The sequence below is a fragment of the Ailuropoda melanoleuca genome, chromosome 11 (genome assembly GCF_002007445.2).
Source record: "Ailuropoda melanoleuca isolate Jingjing chromosome 11, ASM200744v2, whole genome shotgun sequence".
Lineage (NCBI taxonomy): Eukaryota > Metazoa > Chordata > Mammalia > Carnivora > Ursidae > Ailuropoda > Ailuropoda melanoleuca.
In genome coordinates, this window is record NC_048228.1 from 56,560,136 (window position 1) to 56,577,804 (window position 17,669).

The 17,669-nt window shown below is 34.7% G+C and overlaps 1 protein-coding gene and 1 pseudogene across 1 annotated transcript in view; both read left to right on the forward strand.

The window, feature by feature from the left end:
- Positions 1–17,669, forward strand: part of UGT2A1 (UDP glucuronosyltransferase family 2 member A1 complex locus) — a 162,509-nt gene that overhangs the window by 139,593 nt on the left and 5,247 nt on the right.
- On the forward strand, positions 8,471–16,476 carry LOC117795050 (annotated as a pseudogene).

The following is a 17,669-nucleotide window of genomic DNA, read 5'->3' on the forward strand; positions in this document are numbered from 1 at the left end:
GAAGTGAAATAGTGATCATTCTTTTCTGCTTCCCAATCTCAGTGATATATTTGACTGTTTCACAATATTGCATGTTATTGCCTTACTACAAATGAATACTCTATCAAATTAAAGAAACTGCCTTCTGCTAAAAAAGGAAAAAAGAATCTGAGAAAACAATTTCTATGAAGTATAATGCAGAACGATGCTTTCAAATAAAACGTAAACATACTGTTTAACCTTGCAATTCTACATCGAGGAATCAGTCATGTAGAAATACACACGCACATATTTACGTACAGTATGTTCCCTGAAGTACCTNACATATTTATGTACAGTATGTTCCCTGAAGTACCTAAATATCTATCAGGAAACACACCTCCAATGAAAGGCATCATGTGTACAGGAATTGTAGAGAAGATTTGGTTACAGGCAATATTGTTGCATGTTCCCCACATCACATTGCTAAATCAACAAGTTCCAGGAAAAAACATAAGCATGGTACTCTCTTTTGTCAATAAAATAAAATACATATAAATTTGTATAAACACAAAGGAAACATTCTGAAAGAATACACAGAATGTCAAATGACGGTAATTTAGACATTTATATATGTCCTCATTTTTTGACATTTCACAACATGGTTTTTATGTATTAAATATACTGAACAAAAAATCTGTTAAGGAAATAAACATATTGGTTCAAGATAACAAGTTCCAAGATTTTGATATTGAACTATCAGTTGAGTAATGTCATTTAGGTTAATGTCATTCAGAATACCTGAATGACCAAAATCTTATATACCATCTATTGTTACAAGTTTGGGCCTTTTTTTCATGTTTAAGAAATCTTTCATCTAAAATATCTAGTAATAAATATATTAGAATGTTTGTTAAAAATTTCAATAGTTGTGAAGATCTAAACTCACAATTCTTAACTATTTTACTCTGTTTTTAATGTCAATATTTCATGAATTTTACAGTAGCTTAGTGACCTCTGCTGGCTGGCTTCAAAAAAATTATATTTATGGTGATTTTGAAACATGACTATAAAAACTATGACAATCCTCTCGTCATGACTCTTCTTGAACTTTGTCAGGCCTTACATGGTCTCAGCACAAAGAATGCAGCAGTAGCGATGCAGCTTAACTTTCAAGGCTCTAATAGAAAAGGCAATACATTCTTTGTCTCTCTCTTTCTCATTCACCTTCTTTCCCTCCCTCTCTCTCTGACCACTCACTTTAGAACCCTGTGCCACATTCCAAGTGGTGGAGACATTACAAAGAGGTTCCTTAGAATCCCAGTTGTTCCAACTCCACAGCAATTTGAGTATTTCCAAATTATCACTAGATGTGTGAATAAACATCCTTCAAATGATTACACCTCAGCCACTATATGACTGTAACCCCCTGAAAAACCCAAGAACCAACCCAAAGAACCTGCTATCTGAGACCAGCTGACACCCAGAACTATGAGAGATAATAATAAAAAGATTATTGATGTTGTAGGACCCTACATATGGGGGCATGTCGTTACGCAATGAAAGACCTCTGGAATGATATTTCTACATTTTTAAAAAATTAAACATTTGTGACAATATTAAAATTAAATAGCTTTTAAAAATGGGAAGTTACAAATGTTACATTTTGAAAATAACTGTAGCTTAGAATGCACACAGCATACACCAGAAACGCTCCCTAAAGCGCCAGGCTCTGGACAGTATATACCTCTTCTTAATATAGCATTACTGTTAAGAGGAGGGATACAACCAACACCACAGAAATACAACCAATCATAAGAGAACATTATGAAAAATTATATGCCAACACATTGGGCGATCTGGAAGAAATGGATAAATTCCTAGAAACATGCAAACTACCAAAACTGAAAAAGGAAGTAGAAAATTTGAACAGACCTGTAACCAGTAAAGAAATTGAATCAGTAATCAAAACTTTCCCAACTCTCTCTCTTCCCAGTGGAATTCTATCAGACATTTAAAGAAGAGTTAATACCTATTCTTCTCAAACTGTTCCGAAATATAGAAATGTAAGGAAAACTTGAAAACTCATTTTACAAGGCAAGCATTACCTTGATTCCAAAACCAAAGACCCCACTAAAAAGGAGAATTGCAGGCCAATATCCCTGATGAACATGGATATAAAAATTCTCAACAAGAGACTAGCAAATTAAATCCAATAGCACATTAACAGATTTATTCACCATGATCAAGTGGGATTTATTCCTGGACTGCAGGGGTGGTACAATATTTGCAAATCAATCAATGTGATACACCACACATGATCCTCTCAATAGATACAAAAAAAGCATTTGACAGAATACAGCATCCATTCTTAATTAAAACCTTCAACAAAGTAGATATAGATGGAACATAACTCAACATCATAAAAGTCATATACAAAAGACCCACAGTTAATATCCTCAATGGGGAAAAATTGAGAACTTTTCCCCTAAGGTCAGGAACATGACACGAATGCCCACTCTCACCCCTGTTGTTCAACATAGTACTAGAAGTCCTAGCCTCATCAATCAGAAAATAAAAAGAAATAAAAGGCATCCAAATTGGCAAGGAAAAAATAAAATTTCACTCTTTGCCAATGCCTTGATACTCTATGTAGAAAACCCAAAAGACTCCACCAAAAATTTGCTAGAACTGATACATGAATTCAGCAAAGTTACAGGATATTAAATCAAAGTACAGAAATCTGTTGCATTTCTATATGCCAATAATGAAGCAGCAGAAAGAGAAATCAAGGAATCGATCCCATTTACAATTGCACCAAAAACCATAACATACCTAAGAATAAATCTAATCAAAGAAGTAAAAGATCTGTACTCTGAAAACTATATAACACTCATAAAAGAAACTGAAGAATTGAAGAATGTATGAATAACTTACACAACTCAACACCAATAATGATAATAATAATAATAATAATAATAATCCAGTTAAAAAGTGGGCAGAAGACATAGACATTTTTCCAGAAAAGACATACAGATGGCTAATAGACACATGAAAAGATGCTCAACATCACTCATCATCAGGGAAATGTGAATCAAAACTACAATGAGATACCACCTCACAACTGTCAGAATGGCTAAAATTAACAACATGGGAAATAACAGGTGCTGGCAAGGATGTGAAGAAAGGGGAACCCTCTTGCACTGTTGATGGGAATGTAAACTGGTACAGCCTCTCTGGGAAACAGTACTGAGGTTTCTCAAAAAGTTAAAAAATAGAACTACCCTATGATCCAACAATTGCACTACTAGGTATTTACCCAAAGGACACAAAAATATGGATTTGAAGGGACACATGCACCCCTATGTTTATAGCAGCATTATCAGCAAGAACCAAATTATGGAAAGAGTCTAAATGTTCATTGATTGATGAATGGATAAAGAAGAGACGGTATATGTATACAATGTAATATTACTCAGCCATAAAAAAGAATGAAATCTTGCCATTTACAACTACATGGATGGAGCTAGAGAGTATCATGCTAAGCGAAATATGTCAGAGAAAGACAAATACTATATGATCTCACTCACATGTGGAATTTAAGACACAAAACAGATTAACATAGGGAGAAAAAAAAGAGAGGGGCAAACCAGAAAACAGACTCTTAACTACAGAAAACAAACTGAGGGTTGCTGGAGGAGAGGGGGGCAGGGAAATGGGTAAATAGGTGATGGGTATTAAGGGAGTACTTGTGATGAGCACTGGGTGTTGTATGTAAGTCATTAATCACTAAACTGTACATCCGAAACTAATATCACAATGCATGTTAACTGGAATGTAAATAAAAACTAGAAAAAGAAAAGAAAAAGAATTGTTGAATCACTATATTGTACACCTGAAACTAATATAACACTGTATGTTAATTACACTGGAATTTAAAAATTTTTTAAATGGATTTTACCATAAAAAATTAAGTCTCTGGGAATTGTAAGAACATACAGCAAATAAAGAAACATTTATACTATTTGCTAAGACATGGTTAAAGACAGAAAGAATGGAAAAAAGGAGAAGAAAACCAGGAAATAGACTATTATTTTTTGAGAGAGAGAGGAGTTGGGGGGAGGCTGGGGGGGGAGAGAATCTTAAGCAGGCTCCATGCCTAGCACAGAGCCCAACGCAGGGGTTGATCTCAAGAGCCTGAGATCATGACCTGAGCTGAAATCAAGAGCTGGATGCTTAAACCCCTGAGTCACCCAGGCACCCCCCCCCCCACAAGAACAGACTCTTAACTACAGAGAACAAACTGATGGTTCCAGAGGGGAGGTGGGCAGGGAATGGGTTAAATGGGTGAAGGGTATTAAGGAGGGCTCTTGATGTGATGAGCACCAGGTTTTGTATGGAAGTGTTGAATCACTAAAGTCTACACCTGAAACTAATATTACACTGTTAACTAACTGAAATTTAAATAAAAAACTTAGAAAAAAAGATCAACAAGGACCTATAGCATTTGAAATATGACCCACTCTTTCATCACCCACTCAACACATTGCAACAGAAACTCCAATGTTAGTAGGTACAGAGAAGATGAACTATTTTTTTTAATTTTATTTATTTATTTGACAGAGAGAGAAAGAGAGAGAGCACAAGCAGGGGGAGTGGCAGGCAAGAGGGAGAGGGAGAAGCAGGCTCTCTGCTGAGCAGGGAGCTGGATGCGGGGCTTGATCCCAGGACCCTGGAATCATGACCTGTGCCAAAGGCAGATGCTTAACCAACTGAGCCACCCAGGTGCCCCTGAGAAGATGAACTATTAAACAGTCTCAAGATGAAAAAGAAAATCTGAATGGCCTATAACAAAAAAAGATTAAATTGGCAATCAAAAAACTACCTAGAAAGTAAAGTGCATGCCCAAATGACTGCACTGATAATTCTAAGAATTTAAAGAATTAATATCAGTTCTTCAAAAATATCCTCCCAATAATAGAAAAGGAGGAAACATTTGCCAATCTATTCAATAAGGCCCTGATATTACCAATACATAAAGACATCACAAGAAAAAACTAAAGACAATATCTTTTAATGAATATAAATTCAAAAGTCCTCAACAAAATACTAGTTAGCCAATTCCAGGGATATACAAAAGGAATGATACACCAAGAAAAACTGGGACTTATCCCAGGAATGCAAAAGTTGCTTTAACAGCTGAAAAATCAATGATTATTATACCCCATACCAACAGAATGAAAACAAAAACTGCATGGTTATCTCAATAAATGCAGAAAATTATTACAAAATTTAATACCCTCATGATAAAAATACTCAGTAAACTAGTAATAGAAGGGAATTTCCTCAGTGGATAAGAGGCATCTACAAAAAACCCACAGCTGACATCATACTTTATGGTTAAGACTAAATGCGTTCTTTCTAAGATAAGGAATGAGATTAGGGCATCCATTCTCACCACTTGTCTTCAGCATTGTACTGAAGGTTCAAACCAAAACAACTAGGCAAGAACATAAAGAAATTCACATTGGAAAGGAAGATATATCACTATTTAATTGGGCAGATGACATGATCTTATATGGAGAAAAACTCTGGGAATTCATTGGAAAATATACAATACAAAACTGCAACAAATAGGGGCGCCTGGGTGGCACAGCGGTTAAGCGTCTGCCTTCGGCTCAGGGCGTGATCCCGGCGTTATGGGATTCGAGCCCCACATCAGGCTCCTCTGCTATGAGCCTGCTTCTTCCTCTCCCACTCCCCTGCTTGTTCCCTCTCTCGCTGGCTGTCTCTATCTCTGTCGAATAAATAAATAAAATCTTAAAAAAAAAAAAAACTGCAACAAATAATCCAAAATGAAACTAAGAGTCCCACTACGATACCATCAAAAGAACAAAATACTTCATAAATTTAACAAGATAGTGCAAAATGTATACTATGGAAACTATAAAACATGGCAGGAAGATACTTTAAAATTTCTAAATAGAAGGAAGGCCTCTCATATCCATGGATTTAAACATTTTTATAATAGCAATTCTACACAGATTGATATATATATAGTTCGATACAATCTCTATCAAAATCCCAGCTGACTCCTACATGAATTGACAAGCTAGTCTTAAAATTCATATATTCATATTCATACTCATATTCAAAGGATCTAAAAATAGTCAAACAATCTTTAAATAATTTTGAATAAAATTGGAAGAATTACACTGATTTAAAAAATAACTACACTGTACTGGGTGTTGTATGCAAGTGATGAATCACTAAATCCTACATGTGAAACTAATATTACACTTTATGGTAACTAACTGGAATTTAAATAAAAACTTGGAAGAAAAAAAAACTATACATTACCGTAATCAAAAGAATGTGACATGGGCATACAGATAAGCATATGGATCAATAGAATAGATTTTAGAACCAGAAATATTCTCACACAGTGATGACTAACTGATTTTTGACAAGGGGATGAATACTCTTAAATAAATTCTTCTGGAAAAACTGATTATCCACATGCAAAAGAATGAAGTTGGACATCCTACATTAAACCATATGCAAAATTACTCAAAATGCATCAAATATATAGATGTAAGACTAGAATTATACAACTCTTAAGGAAAAAAAACATAGTGTTAAAACTGTGATCTTGGGTTTGACAATGTTTCTTAGATATGGCACCAAAAGCACAAGCAACCAAATTAAAAATAGAGAAATTGGATGTCATCAAAATTTAAAACTTCTATTCTATAAAGGGCACCACCAAGAAAGTGAAAAGAAAATCCACAGAATTGGGTATATATTTGCAAATTATATATCTCATTAGGGATTTATATCAGACTATATGAAAAAACATACAATTCAGTAACAAGAAAATCCAATTTTAAAAGTTAACAAAAGAGACCAATAATGAATCAAAACATTAAGTCAGTGATCAAAAAGCTTTTAACACAGAAACTCCGGATCCAGACAGATGAATTCTAGCAAACATTTAAAAAGTGACTACCAATCCTTTTCAAACTCTTGCAAAATATCAAAGAAGAGGAAACATTTTCACTCTTTCTATGAAGCCAACATTACCAAAACCAGATAAGAAAAGAATAGACCAATATCTCTGATGAATGTAGATGCAGAAATTCACAACAAAGTATCAGCAATCTGAATTCAAGAACACATTAAAAGGATTATACACCATGATCAGTGGGGGATTTATCCCTGGATGTAAGGATAGTTCAACATACATAAATCAATAAATGCAATTCATCACATCACAAACAAAAGATAAAAATCACATGCTTGATTATCTCAATAGATAGAGAAAAAGCATTTGACAAAATAACATTTTTTGATAAAAACACTTAGCAGATTGAGTATAGAAGGAATGTACCTCAACATAATAAAAGCCATATGTGATAAATCCACTAACATTATAATCAATGGAGAGAAATTGAAAAGGTTTCCTCTGAGATCAAGTATAAGACAAGGTTGCCCATTCTAACTACTCTTATTCAATACAGTACTAGAAGTTCTCTCTAGAGCAATTAAGCAAGCCAAAGAAATAAAAGGCATCCAAATTGAGAAGGAAGAAGCAAAATTATCACTATTTGCTGATAATATGATCTTAAAAATAGAAAATCCCAAGAAGTCATGAAAAAACTTTTGGAATTAAGTAATGATTTCAGTAAAGTGGCAGTTTATAAAATCAGCTGTTTACAAAAAGAGCAATGTGGTCATTCCTGAGAGAGGGGAGGTGGAGGCATAAGACTGATGGTGTTTAAGGGCTCAAACTTGTAATGAATAGTAAATGAGCCATAGAGAGCTAATGTAGAATATAATGAATATAGTCAATAAATCTATACTATAATGATGTAATGTCATAAATAATGCTTTAATGGCAGTCATATTAAAACATATAAATTATCAAAGTAACACACTGTACAACTTTAATTTGCAAATAACATTAATCAAATAAAAAATCAAAAATAGAAAAAACTCTAAAAATAAAATCAACAAAGTTTCGAAATAGGCTTTTTTCCAAGAAAGATATACAAGTTGTCAACAAGCATATGCAAAGTTGTTTAACATTATTAGGCATCAGGAAAAGGTAACCAAAAACCACAATAAGATATGACTTCAACCCCACAGACATGACTATAATCAAACAGACAAATAATAAGTGGTGGCAAGATATAGAAAATTGAAACCGCTATAGGTTACTGGTGGGAATTGTTTCACATTGCTCCAGTCACTTCTTAGATCAAACATATAGTTATCATATGTCCCAACAATTCTACTTCTAGATATAAATGGAAGAGAAAGGAAAACATGTCCACACAACCTTTTACATCTACCTTTTACATCTTAAGTTCTCCACTTGCCATAAAAACACTTTCTATATAATGTATTTACTTCGAGATATAGGAATTATATTTTAACTTCCTGATTGATTTCTCCTTGGATATAAATACAAGTAGTAACAGCAGGGAAGAGGAATTTGAAAAGAAGCATAATGTCTATAGAAAGGATTTCAGTTCTGCTGCTGCTACAGCTGAGTTGTTACTTCAGCTCTGGGAGTTGTGGAAAGGTGCTGGTGTGGCCCACAGAATACAGCCACTGGATCAATACAAAGATAATCCTGGATGAACTTGTCCAGAGAGGTCATGAAGTGACTGTTCTGACATCTTCAGTTTCCATTCTTATTGATCCCAACAAATAATCTGCTATTAAATTTGAGATAAACCTTACATCTTTAACTAAAAATGATACTGAAGTTTCTATAATGCAACTGGTCCATAAATGGATATATGATCGACCAAAATATACATTTTGGACACAGTTTTTCACTAATACAAGAAGCCATTTGGAAATGTTCTCGTCTTGACAAATAAACTCTGTAAAGATGCAGAGTTTAAATAAGAAACTCATAACTACAAGAATCAAGGTTTGATGTCATTCTTGCAGATACTATTGGACCCTGTGGTGAGCTGTTGGCGGAGCTACTTAAAATACCTTTAAGTGCACAGTCTTCACTTCTCTCCTGGCTATGCATTTGAATAGGATAGTGGAGGACTTCCTTTCCCTCCATCCTATGTATGTGTTACTATGTCAGAATTAAGTGATCAAATGACATGCATGGAGAGAGTAAAAAATATGATATATGTGCTTTATTTTGACTTTTAATGAGAAGTTCCAAACATTTAATGAGAAGAGCTGTAATCGGTTTTACAGCAAAGTACTAGGTAAGTCATGTTTTTAATTGGTAGCATGAAGTCTTAATTCTAAGTGCCTAGGAAGGTGACTTTGTATAAAGTTAAAGGAAATTGTCTTTTACAAGTGAAATGATGAGATGAAAATATAGAATGATCTCTTAATCTCACAAATATATGGAATGCTTAAATTATAAGGTCACTTAAAATCCTGTGGCCCATTGCTAATACGGAACATTCCAAGAAGTTATAAACCACGAATTGAAGCACTGAGGAGTTCTTTAAGCAATCACATATTCATTCTTGTTTGTTTGTTTGTAACAGGCTTTATTTTAAGAAGGAGTTTTAGGTCCACAGCAATATTAAGTAGAGATTCACGTTATACACCCTGTCCCCTCGCATGCATTGCCTCCTGTATTATCAACATCCCCCAGCAGAGGAGGACATGTATTACAACTGATGAAACTATACTGACAGATCATTATCCTCTAAAGTCCATAGTTCATGTTAAGGTTCCTTCTTGGGGTTATACATTTGATAAGTCTGGACAAATTTGTAATGTTATGTATTCACCACTATAGTATTGTACAGAGTAGTTTCAGTACCCTAAAAATTCTCTGTGCTCTTTAGTCATTCTACATATAAATTTTACTATACTTTTTTTTCCATCTTTAATAGAAGGCATTAGAAATTTCATGACCTGTATCGAAGCAGACGTACACTTAGGATTTACATATTTCTAGCACAACTGTCTATGGAGCATTGAGGGAAATTGTTTCCTCCTTGTTTAGATTAGACTGTTTTGCCATATTATATGAAGGACTCCTTCACAATTGAAAGGTACAGAGGCTCTACCCCAGACTCAGAAACCTACAATTTGAAGTTTTTAATGATTGCATGTTCCTTAACTAAGTACTTACAAATCTTGTTGAAATATGGACACACACGTTATTAGTCTATATTTTTTCAAAATTATGTCTTTTCATTAAAGAAAAATGAGCCAAAATTAAGGGTGAACATATCTATTTCCATACTTTATGACATTTGCCAGCTATTTTTGCAAGTATTTTTATCTAATGCAGAAGTATTATTAAGCTCTTTACATGAACAAAATATAGTAGGAAGCATACTCTCAAAAACCTCACAATGTTTTTGGAAAAGCTAGGATCAAATGTCTTGCTAAATTATAGAAACTAGCCTAGAGTACTCTAGGAAAAAAGTGCTTCCATGAGTGTGGTAGGGTTAATTATTGAGGAGTTGAGATCAATTTTTACATTTGCATTAGCTACTTTTGCAGCTGCACACAGTAAACAAATGCATCTTAAATAATCTAGTGGCTTAGGCTGAATAATTGTTCATGATTCTGAATGTATGGATGTGACATTAGAAACTAAAGTCTACTGCACTTTTTCTTTTGTATATATATTTATAAACGATATATATACTTACATATTTTTATTTGTAAACCACAGACACTTTTAAACACCTTTGGCTAAATTATTTCAAGCTCCTTTCAGAAAATTACCTGGTATATTCACATTATAATATCCTGTTTCCTCTATGTTTTGCTTGCTTTTTTCCCTTCAAGAAGACCTATTACATTATCTGAGTTAATGAGGAAAGTTGAAATATGGCTCATTTGAACCTACTGGGATTTTGAATTTCCTCACACACTCCTACCACATTTTCAATTTGTTGGAGGACTCAATGGCAAACCTGCCAAACCCCTGCCTACAGTAACCTATTTCCATTTGTTTTGCTTTGTTTACTCTTCGTTTTCAGTAGAAATGATTCTGTATTCCTTATTTAGAATGTCTGATTACAGTGAGAAAGATACGGGAAGCTGGGTAAAATGAGCTGCTAATTAAAATATAAATATTTCAATACCATTACAATAATGTGAATTTCATTATCATTGCAAAATAACATATACCTGGAGACTTTGGGAATAGGGTCAGTTAAGGTCTTCATTATTCAACACGTAAGAAAGTATCAGTCATTCATTCAAAGAATATTCTTAAAGTGACTAGCATAGTTTAGAGGTAAGTGCTGGATATTCACAGAACAGTGTAGACACAATTTCCACCCACACACACCTGACATTCTACTTGGAAAGACAGAATATAAGCATGTGATAAAAATTATGTGAAAAGTATTATAATAAGGAAAGACCACAATACTAAAGAACATCTAGCAGGAATCCTAGAAAGTATCTCATATCACTAATAAGTGAGACCTGAAGGATGTGCAGTTATAAGAGGAAGGGATGGGGAGAGAGGAAATCAGGTAAAGTAATAATGGCTGTTCCCGAGAAAAGTAAATCGGGTAAAGTAATAATGATGGTTCCGAGAAGTTTTATCTAGTTTTGTCTAGTAGAAAGAGGCTGAATAAAGAGGCAGGTAGTGCTGGACTAGTATGTTAGAGAAAAATAATTATAAGGATTTTGAAGCATCTTCTAAGGGCATTAGAGAGCTAATGAAAAGGAGAAAAGGGTGTGTGATAAGGGAAAGATATGATCAGATTTCCTTTTTCAAAAAGCATTCAAGATGCCGTCACTGGATTGGATTGCAGAGGGGCAAGAATGAGAAAGAGAACCATTTAGAAGGTTTTTGCAAGAGTTCAGGCAATATGATGGAAAAACCAGACATTAAAGATATGGCTACGCTTACTCTTTACATATCGGCCTCATATTTCTTTTCAGTGAAAAAATTACTTAATATCTATAAAATTCTTAGAATGTCTCTGGCACATAGTGATACAAAGGTAATATTAACTATTGTCATGATTTTGTTACTATTATGAATATTATTAAAAATCTAAAATGTGTCAGCCCAATTTGATATGATTCTTCATTGAATAAGAACTGGTTTCCAAAAAATAAAGATTGTATTTTCTAGCAAAGTTGTAGAGAACAAATATTCTGTATGGTACTTGAGAGTAAATGTGTAGTTTGACAACCAGATGAGGAAGCTGAAATGCTCACATTTTTTTGGTAAGAGTTAAGGCTCTTCACCAGTATTCTAGCTTAAGGAGAAGACAATTCCTCTACAATATTATTATGTGTGCCCCAACAATACTGGCAGCCAAACCCAAAATTACTTGCCTTCTTTACAGCATTTAAATAATTCCTCATTTGTGATACCAGAGCTCAACATTTAGAGCATAAAATGGATTTGTTTATTGGAGCAAGAGTTCTCTGCCATATACCAAGCCTGTATGAATCTCAGTAAAGATTCCATAGGGAACACAATTCTCAACATCATAATGTCAAAATAATCAAAGAGAAAATGGACATTGCATGTATAATAAGGACCATAAATTCTGCACACTTATTAAATTTCAACCACTTCTATCTGAAAACTACCCATAGTTTAAAATTACAAAGTAACACTGTTAGTATATAGAATGATATTCCTTATGAGAGAATCTATATGTTTTAAACTGATAGTATATCTTTAAGACATTGACAACAAGCATCCTTTACTGAACTATTAAAGTATTCAGGGATCCTTTTTGTCTATCATTTGATTAGCAGCAACATAAAACTGAGATCTTATTCAAGGGTTAATGCAATTTCTCTTGATTACAAATTATTTAGGCTACCTGTGGAAACTTTCACAAGGGTAAAGGCTGAAGTAAGATTAGTGAAAGTTCTATTCAATCTAAACATATTCTTGAGAGATGTCCTCCATCACACTAAGAGAAGGTGACAATGTCAGTAGGAGTGGATAAAGAGGAGGAGGAAGAGGACAAGGAGAAGGATGAACAGATGTAGAATCATAATAATTACTAACAGTAGCTGCTGTAATTAAGTTGCAAAACAAGACTTGAATCCAAGTTAGTGATCACAAAGCCTGTCCATACTCTTTATTATACAAAATAAATTGTTCTTACAAACTATTTGCTTTCCATTAATTATGAAGATCCCAGAATATTTCTGTATTTTCCTTTTAAGAAATAAGGCATTTGGCAAAATTGCAACAAGATTCTTTAAAAATGTTTATACATTTCGGGGTGCCTGGGTGGCTCAGTTACTTAAGCGACTGCCTCTTGATTTTGGCTCAGGTCATGATCTCAGGGTCATGAGAGGGACCCCCACACTGGGCTCCGTCTCCCGCCACCTCTCCCCCTCACTCACATGCACGCACTCTCTCTCTAAAAAGGTTTATACATTTTGACTTCATAATATGCATCTATAAAACTATACAGAGAAAAATAATCAAACTGTGAAAAATGCATGTATTTTTCACATCAAGGATATACCTGGTTAATCTTACTTCCTTTTTTATTCTTTTTCATATTTTTCAAATATTCTTTCAATAAGCCTGTGTTATTTTTATGAGGATGTCATAGAATGAGAACAACTAGTCCAAGTCAGTGATGAACCTAAAGGAAGATTATAGGAAACTATAGGGAACCATCTTCTACAGTATGGTTGAAGAAGGCTATCAGCAGAGAGCTAATGAAACAAAACATTGAGCATAGGTAACTATAAATGTTACTATAGGTTACTGACTCCCAGAGATTACTAGGATGCCCAAAGTTAGTAGGTGTACTTTCATGTGAAACTAATATCATCAGGGTGGAATTATACTTTTTTTGAAAAAGATTTTTTTATTTATTTGAGAGAGAGAGTGTGTGTGCATGGGGGGAGGAAGGGGGGAGGGGTAGAGGGAGAGGGTGAGAGAGAATCCCAAGCAGACTTCCCACTGAGGGCAGAATCTGATGTGGGGGTTGACCTCAGGATCCTGAGATCATGACCTGAGCCGAAATCAAGACGGGGACACTTAACTGATTGAGCCACCCAGGCGCCCCAGGGTGGAATTATACTTTTTTTTTTTTTTTAAGATTTTATTTATTTGAGAGAGCGGCAGAGGGAGAGAGAGAAGCAGGCTTCCAGCTGAGCAAGGAGCCCGATATGGGACTCGATCCCAGGACTCTGGGATCATGACCTGAGCTGAAGGCAGCCGCTTAACCAGCTGAGCCACTCAGGCATCCCTGGAATTATGGTTTGAAGAATTCTCAGGATAATGTATAGTTTGCAAGGTCAAAGTTTGAAAACTTTTTTCTTTATTCTATATATATTTTTAAAAAGCTTTTAAGAGAAGCTATACAACAATAAATATAATGAGAAATTATACTCTTCATACTGGAAGGATTAATCATTATTTTCCAGAAAGAAAATAACAAATAATGAATTTAAAACAGAAAGACCAGAAGGGAAAAAAAAAAAAAAGATAAGTGTAGTGTTGACGAGATATCTAGGAAATTTTAGCTCCTATATATTTCTTTCTTTTCTTTCTCTCTCTCTCTTTCTCACTTTCTTTCTTTCTTTTTTTGGTAGAATAGTACATTGAGCAATGCGGAATTATTCTAGTATAGAAAGTAATAAATATTCCTAAATTGGCAAGGATCTGGGACTACAAGTCAGAATAATTATGAAACAATTCCAGGTAAACACATCTTCACCAGAAGCTTTATCTAGTCTGAACTGAGCTACTCAGGAGGGTGACCACAGCCCTCCTGGAGAGAGCCCTGCTGTAGCTCTCCCACTGTGGTGCAAGGGCCACCTGGGGCCCTCACTGTGGTGATGACCAGGGCCCCGCCCCTCACTGCCAGTTACACAAAGCACATTCCAATGAGACACCAATTTTACAGTATGATTTCAGGACAAAAGGTGTTATACATAAAGAAGACAAAAATATTGTCACTGAAGTAAGTTACTATAAATTTCTGGATTATAAATAGGAATCTTAGAGCTATTTTATGGAAATTCCAAAAGTAATACTGGACTCATGAATGACAGCACGTCTTAATTTCCAATCTTCAGAGAGTGTTTTAAGAGGAGAGCCTGGGAAATTCTGACAAAGGTTAAGGTTAGGTATAAATTATTAAGCTGAGAGAAAAATTATATAAAGTCATCCCAATCACAATATGATTTTTTTTAATGCTCATAGTCAAATAAATAAAATACTAATGATGAAACAAAAGCAATTCTCTAGAAAATCTACTTGGAATAAACACAAGTGGTTTAATAGAACTACAATCATAAAAAATTAAAGGTGAGTTAATGTCCTGCTGTGCGGCCTCTTACAAGAATCTATGTTAGTCATTAATAACATTATAACTATAACACACACATCTGCACAAATATACATGATAAAGGAAATCAATCTCATATCAATTGTATACTCCTAAAGGAAATAAGGGATTAGGTCTATTATAAATATCCACTGATGAAAAGGGAATGCAGGCTCCTCAAAAAATTAAAAATAGAATTACTATTTGATCTAGTAAAAACACTTACAGGTATATGTTCAAAAAGAAATGCAATTAGGACACCCATCTTTTTTTTTAAGATTTTATTTATTTATTCGACAGAGAGAGAGATAGCCAGCGAGAGAGGGAACAGAAGCAGGTGGAGTGGGGGAGGAAGAAGCAGGCTCCCAGCAGAGGAGCCCGATGCCCGATGCAGGGCTCGATCCCAGGACTCTGGAATCATGCCCTGAGCCAAAGGCAGACGCTTAACGACTGAGCCACCCAGGTGCCCCTAGCACACCCATCTTCATAGCATCACTATTCACAAGAGCCAAAAGGTAGAAGGAACCCAATTGTCCACTGATGAATGAATTAGTAAATGAAATGTCATATATGCACACAGTGGAATAACACTCAAACTTAGAAGAAAATCTTAACACGTGCTACAATATGAATGAACCTTAGGACAACATTATGCTAAGTGAAATGGGCCAATCACAAAAAGACAAATACTGTATGATACCAGTTCTATGAGGAATCTAGACTAGTCAGATTCATAGAAACAGAAAGTAGAATGATGGTTGCCAGGGAATGGTGAAGAGAGAAATGGGGCATTATGGTATAATGGGCAAAAGTTCCAGTTTTGCCAGATGAAAAAGTTCTGGACATTGGACGCGCAACAAAGTAAATATATTTAACACTACTGAACTATGTACGTAGGAAGGTTAAGATGGTAAACTTTATGTTATATATACTTTACCACAATAAAAAATAAGCCACGACTCTAATAATTCCTGATAATACATGATTTAGTTGTTCATAGCACTCATTTCAAGAGTGCTCTCCACGCTGTTGCTCTTTTGTGATGGAACAAATCTTTCCCCACAGGAAATGGAAGAGTTTGTCCAGAGCTCTGGAGAAAATGGTATTGTGGTATGGTTTTTACTCTGGGGTCGATGGTCAATAACATGACATAAGAAAGAGCCAAAGAGCCGATGTGATTGCATTAGCCCTTGCCCAGATTCCACAAAAGGTAGAGAAAGTACCTTAATAGTGGACAACTACTTAATGTGTCTGTTAACTCTGTAAAGGGTCTGATTACACAAATTTCTTGCAAGAAAGTAAAAAGTGTTTACTTTTTGGTATTATGATAGCCAATTTATCTCAGATAAATTGGTATTATAATGGTATCACGGGCAGGTACAGAAATCACCAAATTTTGTTGTCATTCGCTCATTTTCCTTACAGGATTTCGAAGGCTCTGTCTACATCACTGATGTTTTCAGAAAAAAGTTAATTTTAACAGTAGCGTTAAGCAGGAAATCATAAAATTCTGAAAGGCACTGTGCAGTTTTAGGCTTCCTAAGTAATCCAGGCCTCTCTTACATAAATTTTGGAATAGGCTTATTCAGTGTGTTTTTCAGGGTGCTGTTCAGAGAAAGGATGGCCTAGCGCTCACCAAATTATGTCTAGGTATTCATCCAACCCCAATGATTTAAAAAAAAGAGAAAAACCGGCCTTGTGGACTTGGTCCTGCTAAAGTCTGAAGAGGTAGGTCTAGCCCTTAAGGAGACTCTGTGCTTTAAACCATCAGAATAAGGACTCTGTTTCTAACCCATGAGAATATTAACTCCTCCTGATTGAAGAAGAAAAGGGCATATAAAAAGGAATCAGCCAGAAGCAAGCCTAGCATGGGAAAGTTTCAGATGCCCCTTCTCTATAAAATATAATTGTAAATTATTTCTCATATACAGAATATACTTGGAGTCTCTGAGTATTTGTGAACTACTTTTTAGTTTTCTCACTGGGATAGCTTTCTCCTTATTACTTACCCTAATTTGCTGAGAACCTGAAATTACTTTAATACTCGCATGTTAACCACTTATAAATTAGAATCCAGCTTATGAGGATAGCTGGGAACTCCAAAATCTATACCTAATTTTGGCACTGCACTTGGAAATGGCTTGGCTATAGGAAACCATATTAATCAATGCTGTCAAAGCACTGTAGCACATCCTTGAAACATTAGCAGTCAGTTAAATAAAAGTTAGTATCATCACAATATTTGATATTTTTTAACAGCTACGCTGTTATTTATAAAGTGACAATAGGTTCTTCTTTTCTACATTTAAAGAATCTTCAAACCTAATTATTTTGTTGACACTGGATCCATTTTAAAAATTACCACTTGAAATTTTTCTTGGAAGTGGTCATTAATAATTAGTAATATAAAAGAAGCTACAC